Source organism: Pseudorasbora parva, chromosome 22 (genome assembly GCF_024679245.1).
Source record: "Pseudorasbora parva isolate DD20220531a chromosome 22, ASM2467924v1, whole genome shotgun sequence".
NCBI classification, from domain to species: Eukaryota; Metazoa; Chordata; class Actinopteri; order Cypriniformes; family Gobionidae; genus Pseudorasbora; species Pseudorasbora parva.
In genome coordinates, this window is record NC_090193.1 from 7001797 (window position 1) to 7012500 (window position 10704).

At 41.7% G+C, this 10704-nt stretch overlaps 2 long non-coding RNA genes across 2 annotated transcripts in view; one reads left to right on the plus strand and one right to left on the minus strand.

Moving 5' to 3' along the window:
* The first annotated feature begins 820 nt into the window (after positions 1-820).
* Positions 821-10704, plus strand: part of LOC137058636 (uncharacterized) — a 23938-nt gene continuing 14054 nt past the window's right edge. Inside the window, exons 1-2 of the long non-coding RNA XR_010900771.1 lie at positions 821-1020; positions 1120-1222. This is a non-coding gene — a long non-coding RNA (uncharacterized lncRNA). The remainder of the gene's footprint in view (positions 1021-1119; positions 1223-10704) is intronic.
* The window catches only part of LOC137058323 (uncharacterized), a 9170-nt gene continuing 2260 nt past the window's right edge, over positions 3795-10704 (minus strand). The window contains exon 3 of the long non-coding RNA XR_010900649.1: positions 3795-4882. This is a non-coding gene — a long non-coding RNA (uncharacterized lncRNA). The remainder of the gene's footprint in view (positions 4883-10704) is intronic.

Genomic DNA, 10704 nt, shown 5'->3' on the forward strand with positions numbered 1-10704 from the left:
CACAGCAAGGACATTATCCACCCACACAACTGATGCAAGAACTGGGACGTAGCCAGATGTTTAAACTTTCAGCCTACATGCAACAGTCGCTGCCCGTACACAAAACATTAACTGAGGGAGGCCAGATGCACATGCATTAGCGATGCAGAGCAGCCACAGCAAAACAAAAACACAGACTCGACTGTAAACACAGCCGCTCTCCTTAACCGACCCACAGTTGCATTCAGTCTAAATTACGGAACTCAAAACACATCTGGGAAATGGCACCTAACTAGGTACCAACTCCAATGGCTTTTATTGACAGACACCAATCTATCATGTTATATATATATATATATATATATATATATATATATATATATATATATATATATATATATATATATATATATAACATGATAGATTGGTGTCTGTCAATAAAAGCCATTGGAGTTGGTACCTAGTTCTCCTAAAGGATTATTAGGAACACCATACTAATACTGTGTTTGAGCCCCTTTTGCCTTTAAAACTTAATTCTACGTGGCATTGATTCAACAAGGTGCTGAAAACCTTCTTTAGAAATGTTGGCCCATATTGATAGGATAGCATCTTGCAGTTGCTGGAGATTTGTGGGATGCACATCCAGGGCACGAAGCTCCAGTTCCACCACATCCCAAAGATGCTCTATTAGGCTGAGATCTGGTGACTGTGGGGGCCATTTTAGTATAGTGAACTCATTGTCATGTTCAATAAACCAATATGAAATGATTCAAGCTTTGTGACACACTGTTAGCAATTGATGTAATTTTTACAGTAAATTTTACAACAACTTATTGTATTCATTTTTTTATTGTAAATGCAAATGCATGATGGGAAATTTATGGACAGTCTTGTAATTTTGTTGTAACTACACTGTAAAAGCATTATTTTACAGCCACCGCATAGCATTGTGGGATTCCTACTATTTGAATTTTGAAATTGCGCGGCACTGTGGCGGCCAATGCACCAGAATCAAACATTTTTGGAAGGAACACATCTCAGGTATGAAACGTTAACATGAAATCTATTTTTATAAGTCCATGGATATATTAATACTGGTGATATGAGTGAATGGTGATTGTTTCGTTTGGTATTTTTCAGTGACATCTCAGTCACTTGACACTCCCGGTAAAAAACACCACGAACCGACTGCGGTGAAGCGGCGTCTTTACTCAAACCATCCGGGAAAAGTTACCACATCCAGGTACGAAATATTCACAATTTTTTGTTTGGTATATTTCAGTAACATTAGCTAGAGTAACGTCAGTTCTCTATAACGTTAGCTCAACTCTCATCATTAAACTCAAAATGATTAGTTTGTTCTTTTTTTTGCTGAAGGAGATTCAAAGACCCGAGTCTGTAAAATGATCCAAACTTTGGATCTACGGTGTTCTGTGGAAAGTTTTTTTTATGGCGCGCTTGACTTCTGAGAAGAACGTCACGTCTGCCTCCTGTCAGTGAGTTAGTTTATAAAGGTAACGTTAGCTTCCCAGATAGCAAAATTGCTCTGGCCCAGATCCGGCCCACACTTTACACTTTCATCTGGCCCACTACCCGCGTGGAATGATGGCACTTGGGCGGTCCGCTCCCGTTTGCCAGATTTAGGCCGCAATCAAGCCATAGCAACGCCGCATGTCAGCCATGAACAAAACGCATGAAGCAGAACTGGCCCACATCTGGCCCAGATAGCAAAATTGCTCTGGCCCAGATCCGGCCCACACTTGACACTTTCATCTGGCCGACTACCCGCGTGGAATGATGGCACTTGGGCGGTCCGCTCCCGTTTGCCAGATTTAGGCCGCAATCAAGCCATAGCAACGCCACATGTCAGCCATGAACAAAACGCTTGAAGCAGAACTGGCCCACATCTGGCCCAGATAGCAAAATTGCTCTGGCCCAGATCCGGCCCACACTTGACACTTTCATCTGGCCCACTACCCGCGTGGAATGATGGCACTTGGGCGGTCCGCTCCCGTTTGCCAGATTTAGGCCGCAATCAAGCCATAGCAACGCCACATGTCAGCCATGAACAAAACGCATGAAGCAGAACTGGCCCACATCTGGCCCAGATAGCAAAATTGCTCTGGCCCAGATCCGGCCCACACTTGACACTTTCATCTGGCCCACTACCCGCGTGGAATGATGGCACTTGGGCGGTCCACTCCCGTTTGTCAGATTTAGGCCACAATCAAGCCATAGCAATGCCGCATGTCAGCCATGAACAAAACGCATGAAGCAGAACTGGCCCACATCTGGCCCAGATAGCAAAATTGCTCTGGCCCAGATCTGGCCCACACTTGACACTTTCATCTGGCCCACTACCCGCGTGGAATGATGGCACTTGGGCGGTCCACTCCCGTTTGTCAGATTTAGGCCACAATCAAGCCATAGCAACGCCACATGTCAGCCATGAACAAAACGCATGAAGCAGAACTGGCCCACATCTGGCCCAGATAGCAAAATTGCTCTGGCCCAGATCCGGCCCACACTTGACACTTTCATCTGGCCCACTACCCGCGTGGAATGATGGCACTTGGGCGGTCCGCTCCCGTTTGCCAGATTTAGGCCGCAATCAAGCCATAGCAACACCGCATGTCAGCCATGAACAAAACGCATGAAGCAGAACTGGCCCACATCTGGCCCAGATAGCAAAATTGCTCTGGCCCAGATCCGGCCCACACTTGACACTTTCATCTGGCCCACTACCCGCGTGGAATGATGGCACTTGGGCGGTCCGCTCCCGTTTGCCAGATTTAGGCCGCAATCAAGCCATAGCAACGCCACATGTCAGCCATGAACAAAACGCATGAAGCAGAACTGGCCCACATCTGGCCCAGATAGCAAAATTGCTCTGGCCCAGATCCGGCCCACACTTGACACTTTCATCTGGCCCACTACCCGCGTGGAATGATGGCACTTGGGCGGTCCACTCCCGTTTGTCAGATTTAGGCCACAATCAAGCCATAGCAACGCCGCATGTCAGCCATGAACAAAACGCATGAAGCAGAAATGGCCCACATCTGGGCAACAGTTTATTTGAAATCTGGCCCAGATCCGGCCCAGATGTAATATCTTGCTTTGGCCCACATACTGTGTGAAATGATGGCACTTGGGCGGTTCGCTCCTGTTTGCCAGATTTGGGCCACAATCAAGCCATAGCAATGCCACATATCAGCTATGAACAAAACGCATGAAGCAGAACTGGCCCACAACTGTTGCCCAGATGTGGGCCAGTTCTGCTTCATGTGTAGGTATTAGATCCGGCCCAGATCTAATACCTTGCTCTGGCCCACATACCACATGGAATAATAGCACTTGGGCGGTCCGCTCTTGTTTGCCAGATTTGGGCCACAATCAAGCCATAGCAATGCCACATGTCAACCATGAACACAACACATGAAGCAGAAATGGCCCACATCTGGCTAACAGTTAAATTTAATTCTGGCCCAGGTCCGGCCCATATCTAATACCTTGCTCTGGCCCACATACCGTGTGAAATGATGGCACTTGAGTGGTCCACTTTTGTTTCCCAGATTTGAGCCACAATCAAGCAATAGCAATGCCACATGTCAGCCATGAACAAAACACATGAAGCAGAAATGGCCCACATATGGCTCACAGTTAAATTTAATTCTGGCCCAGGTCTGGCCCAGATCTAATACCTTGCTTTGGCCGATATAAACCAGAACTGACCCTAATGTGGGCCACAGTTGGTCTTTTACACAATCCTCATGTGGCCCACATGCTGTTTGCCAAATCTGGTCCACAATCGGGCCATTGCACAATTCAAGTTACCTTTCTTTGTTAATGCTTTATAAAGTTTCAAAGCAGATTTACAGGAATAAACATGAAAATAATTATTTAATTATTCAAACAGAGTTAAATTCTGCAGTAAAGCAGCCCTAAAAAGAAAATAGTGTCACAGCTGAAGTCAGGTCAGTGTTGATTCAGTTCTGTTCAATAACTGTGTAAGGTTCATCAATTATGAAATCAGTTCAATTTGCTATAAAGCAGCTTTGCAGAAAACATGATCCAGCGCAGTTCAGTTCTCCTCCAATAGCATCAGTGCAATTAAATCAATATTATATAGACATTAGAAATACCATAGACATTTTGTAATTCTTGCTGCCAATGATACAAAAAAATTGTGCTTAGAAACAGTCTCTCTGACAGCGTGCACATGTCGTCAAATGAGGTGTCTTTCACTGCTTACTGCACTTTAGCAGTTTAAAATCCCTTGTTTTTTAACCATAATGCTTAAAAATGCAGGCAGATGATAAGATTTCATTACCACACAAGCAGAACAGCAACGTAACTACGATAGAGATGATGGTCCAAAATCAGTAGCAGTTGATACATTTCTACCAGTTAATCATATCTACCAGTATATAGCCCACCCCTATTGTAGAATATTAAGCGTCCCAAACTAAGCAAGCCTAAGGCGACAGTGGCAAGGAACCCAAAATCCATCAGGTGACAGAAATGGAGAAGAAAAAACCTTGGTAGAAACCAGGCTGAGTTGGGGGACCAGTTGTCTCTGGCCAACGAACATGGTGTGAATATGATTCAGGCTGCATTACAAGTCAGACTATGGATTGCAATAATTCAGAATATTTCATCTAGATCCACCAGCTTGAAGATCAGGATACAACATGCCGACATGGAGTTGAAGCTGGCCTTAGGGGTCTGTGCAGAGGACAGAGGATCTGTGTTGATGGCTGTTAGCAAGTTCCTCACAGGGGATCCGTCTCTAGGAGTTGTCTAATTGACATGTTATCTGTTGACATTTAGGGCTGCGTTGATGTCTAGGTGCAGGTCCACCATCTGATCTGGATTTGGAGCAGATCCAGCTGACAATGGTAACCTCGGGATAAGAATGAAAGATTGTTAGCAAAGAATACACCAAATAAAACCATTACTGTACCTTATCGCTGCCATATTTATATAAAAATGTGTATGTCACTTTTATGTATATAGATTATAACATCCTAAACACTAAAATTAGGGTTTTATTGACATGATTTATTATTTTGTGCAAAAAATACTGAAAATTTGGCTTCCCAAACGTTGATTTTAATCGTGTCTGGATTTACTTTCAGTGCAGAAACAACTACTGATCCTTGTATCATTTGGTTAATTTCTACAATTCAGAAAGATCAAACAGATCTTAATATTAATCTGCACAAGCGACAATCAGGTCAGTTTTGGGAAAGATCTTGGGACATGTGGTCTTCACCTCACAGCCGGTAGGAAAAAAATCGGGATAGGACTCAGAAATCATGTTCATGGAAGTGATTATTAACGTTTAGGGGTGTAACGATACACTCGTGTCACGATTAAATATGTATCTCGATACTGAACTCCCGACACGATATGTATCCCGATACGATATGTATCCCGATAAGCCGAAATAAAGTTTTTATTTTTATTTTGTACTTTTTTATTGTTATTATATTATTATTTGTGTATTATTATCAGGACCCACAAATATTCCCCCATTGCATTATTATTAATTATATTTAACATTATGTTTTGTCATTGTATGATTCTATGTAATGAGATTATTAATGTAATAGTGTCACTGAAACTCTGTAAATTAAAAAAACAAAAATCCCTCACGAATTACTCGCACTTTAAATGCAGGCAGCATTGCTCATGCTCACTATGTCCTGCTGTTCCTGCTATTAATGCAGTATAAGAATGAACCATCTAAACTGCTTTGAATAATCATACTACTAAAACTAAATGTGATCTGGTGATTTAAATTATGTTTGCGCTTTCACTAAGGATTGCCGCTTTAAATGGTGTTTGCGCTTTGACGTTGGAGGAGTGCCACTTTAAATAATGTTTGCGCTCTCACTTTGAAGAGGGTCATTCCAGCAGTGCATGCATTTCAGATGATCAATGCAATCAATCACAGTTCTAATCGCAAGAAAGTGTGTCAAAATGGCCGCTCTCAAACTGTAAATGTTTAGCTCATCCAAGAATTTTACCTCACTTTCATGTTGTTTTCGCACGTCACGCAATCATTTGAACGTCTGTGTTTACTACAGAATGTTCACTGTGTTAAAGCTACACTGTGTAACTTTTTTAGTTTATTCTTAGCTAAAAACACTTAGTTCTTTCAAAAATATGTGCTAATTAATGTATGTAATGTGATGTAATGCACTTCTTTCAAGTAATAAAGTATTCTCGTAAGTTTATAATATACCATTGAAAATACATACGGGTGAGGGGTTCGAATGCCGGTCGCCATGTTGCCCCTCCATCTTGAAAGTACATTAGCCAAAGAGGGACATACCCGTAAATTCAAGCTTCGCCTTTCGCGTTTTAACACTCGATGGCACTCATGGACGAGGTTGAACTGGATGCCATGTTAATCTTGGACTAAATCGGCCACTGTAGGAGTTAAAACAAAATCGGAATTGAGAGGAACAGAAACTAATAATCACTGGTTGGTCAAATACCTTTTCACCACTAGATGGGGGAAATTATCACACAGTGTAGCTTTAAATATTTTCACCACATAAAGCCATTGGCCCTCATTTATCAATCTTGCGTAGAAACGGGTGTATATGTTGGTGTAAGATTATGCGTACACTCCTCTCACCGCCTGATTTATGAAGCTGTGCGCACCTCTGCAATCCAGGTGTACGCAATACCTGCCCTTGATAAATGCGGCGGCTGAAAACGATCGTCATTAGAATAACACGCCCCTATATATTCAAGTCTCCGCCTCCCCCACGCCCTCATTTTACGCCAGGGACAAACAGAAGACGGCAAAGAAGCGAAACTTCTCCGACGTGGAGATCAGGCGCGTCTCAGTCATCTCACGAGTCCACTAGTCAGGGCACTGATTAGGGCATAAGTCAATGGGCTGACTCCCGGATCAGTGCTCTGACTACTGAACTAGTGAGATGATTGAGATGTGCCCATTGAGACCATCACCAGGGAAGTGGAAAAAAAAACCCCGAAATTGTTTTATTTGAGAGTTTAAAGAGTGGGAATAAAGGCACCTACAAAAACAAAATATTGACACAAATAACGAGTACTGTTAGTGTGGGGGTTGAGAAGCGCACTCCAGCAGTTTAAATAGCTGTTTGGATGATAAACTACCATCACAATGCATTATTTTACAGCACGTTTTGAAACAATTAGCATTTAATTTCGTATCACGGCACATGTATTGGGGTGTACAATAGTGATGATGATGTGATGTGGAGTCAGATTCATTCACATTAATAATTACATGACAATTAGTATGATTCTTATTCTTATTATTCTTATTCTTAACGACGCTTGTTATTTAGAAGAAGAATGTCGTTATTATTGATTTTAATATTATTGAAAAGAAGAAGGTAATTTTTATTATTTTGTCAGTCTGAATTATTATTATTTTATTATTATTAAATTATTATTATCTATATTATTATTATTATTTTAGTCCCAGTCCGTGCGCAGCTGCCGGGCCAGGCGGGCCTGAAACGTCAGATAAAGCGCTCAGGCTCGCGACTGGAAGAATACATATGCCTACAAATCAAACGCTTTGGTAAAGTCACACAAATTAAACATTGACGTTCATGTTGCACAAAAATAAACACTGAATGTTGTTGGTGTGGTTTTTAACAGTGGGTCATATAGCATATCTTGTCAGTGCGTTTTGTGGTGTTAGGAATTGTTTTTCTGCGCATTTTCCCACTAACTCAAACGTGCGTACACCACCTCCTGAGCTGGCGTAGGATTTGATCGTGCCGTACGCCAACGTCCATATTGATAAATCTCAAAGTCACCGTGGGTTTGGGTGTACGCAAGGTGTACGCTGGAAATTTGGTGTACGCACTTTTGATAAATGAGGGCCAATGTGTCTATTCAGAAGACTTGAAGATTTCAGAAGATTTGGATTAGACCACTTGATTACTTTATTTTTTGCATCGTTTAAGTTTGAGAGTAATGGACTTTAAAATGGGTTTCATAAAGAATATCTTCATTTGTGTTTGGAAGTTAAACGAAAAACGACATTATGGTGAGAATTATGACAGAATTTACATTTGAGGTACATTTGTAAATTTGTGTCTGGGTAAATTGTACCTTATAAATAGGCTTACTACAGCAAGTTGAGCCTTGGATAAAACAACTATATTGCAAATCATATCGTTTCCATCAACGATACATATAGTCACATTTTATTAATGCGATATAACAATTTATCATTACATCCCTATTAACGTTACTGCAGTGTGAAGCAGAGCAGGAGCGAGTGTTGTGGAGCTGAGCAAGGCTGCTGGAGTGATTGTTAATGAGATGAACAACACAAGCCTCACGAGCAGCGCGAAAAACTTTGATTATGCCATAGTCGCCGGCACTATTTCTGCTTTTCTGGTAATGAGTATGAGGTAACGCAGCTCTGTTTATCATATAACACATTTGAGTGAGTTTTAAATTATGTTATGACGTTACTCTGTGCGTTCACTCAGCGGCTGCTGTGACACTTGTTAACACTACAGTCGGAGTAAAGCGCATCAGCAGAATAAAACCAGAAACCGAGGGTTAAGAGATATGATGACATCATTAGGCGACGCCCTCACACGTCCCGGTTCCTTGGTTAAAATAGCAATTTTCTCACGATTTACAAATAGTTGGAAACATTTGGGATATTGAAGGTTCTCAACTGAACAAAATATGTAGTATTGGCCTAGTGGTTTTGGGATATCTTACTGCAAATGTTACATAATGCTATTTTACAAATCTAGACGCACCCTAGCGGCAGCAAATCTAATTTGCCATGAGTTTAGTCTAGCAACTCTAAATACACTTCTGAGCTGTAAAAACCAAACTCTGGTCAGGCCAAACACATTGTGTGTAGAGCCAGTGGGCGGGGCTTAACATAATGACGGCAGAGAAGGTTCTGAGAAGGTTGGTTGTAGCGCTATCCTATCGCGTGCAGAGGTAGTTTGAAAGACAACGTTTATCCCGCCCCTCGGACTGAGCCCTGTCAATGGTGAGTTCCCAGAGCTAACTTCCTGATGTGGCTCTGGCTTGTCAGGCTAACTTAATGCAGTTTTAAGTGAACATTTGGGGAGCAGTTGGGGAAATGATGTCTAACATTATATTAGATCTGTGAATTAGGTCTTTATATTTATGTTAATGAAACAATAAAAGAAAAAAGGTAATCACTCACTGTTCTTAACTGAACTACATTTGTAGCTTTAATAATGATCAATTCATTTGTAATAAACACACTAAAGACTAAACATTGATTTTTATTTTATTTGATTATTTGTTTTTCTTCCCTAAAAAGTTTAGGTAAGTAAAACACTAAAATATATCTATACAGCTCTGGGAGGAAAAAAAATTAAGAGACCACTGCAATTTTTTTCTTAAATCAGCATCTCTACAAGTATGGAAGCCTGCAAGTATATTCTGGCTTTACTGGCATAGGGATACAGTGAGCGTCGGGTTGCTTCCATCCTTAAAATTTTAAAGACAGCGGTTCATAAGAACAAGGTCAAGCAGCAGACATTGGGGACAACAAAGTTACAGACTGGCAGAGGGCGAAAACGACTCTACACTGACTGGAATGACCACCAACTCATTCGAATGTCACTCAACAACCATAGGATGACCTCAGGTGACCTACAAAAAGAATGGCAAAAGGCAGCTGGGGTGAAGTTCACGGCGAGGACAGTTCGAAACAGGCTCCCAGGGGACAGGGCTGAAGTTGTGGAAAGCTAGAAAAAAGCCCTTCATCAATGAGAAGCAAAGAAGAGCCAGGCTGAGGTTTGCAAGAGACCATAAGGATTGGACTGTAGAGGACTGGAGTATGGTCATCTTCTCTGATGAATCCAATTTTCAGCTTTGTCCAACACATGGTCTTCTGATGGTTAGACGGAGACCTGGAGAGGCCTACAAGCCACAGTGTCTCACACCCACTGTGAAACTTGGTGGAGGATCGGTGATGATCTGGGAGTGCTTCAGCAATGCTTGAATTGGGCAGACTTGTCTTTGTGAAGGACGCATGAATTAAACCACGTACAAGGTTGTCCTACAGTCTAAAAAATGCTGGGTTAATAACAACCCAAGTTGGGTTGAAAATGGACAAACCCACACATTGAGTTGTTTGAAAAGGTCCATTCACTGGATTCAAACAACCCAATTTCTGGGTTTGTCCATTTTCAACCCAACTTGGGTTGTTATTAACCCAGCGTGTTTAGAGTGTAGAAGAAAACATGCTTCCTTCTGCTCTGACAATGTTCCCCAACTCTGAGGACTAGTTTTTTTGCAGTGGTCTCTTAATTTTTTTCAGAGCTGTATATATATATATATATATATATATATATATATTAGGGATGCCACAATACTCAATATAATATTGAACCGTTAGGTACGGCATTCATGGTTCAATATGCGCTGGTGAATTGTGTTTTTTTTTCTTCAGTTTTGCATTTAATTATTTATTTCCATTTCCCCCCGTTTGAAATATTCCCATAGACAGTAAAAGAAATGGACAGAGCTATCCCATTGACTTCAACGGCGGAAAAATGAGGCCAATCAGAGGCACTCACTTCCTGATGGCTGAGCGAACTGCGCAGACTCAGACTGAGCTTGAGGACGTAGATGTGACGTGAGCCTCCTGTCTGACAGCTGTGAGTCTTCTAGTAGTTAGTTGGGCTGAATCCTACTAGAGTT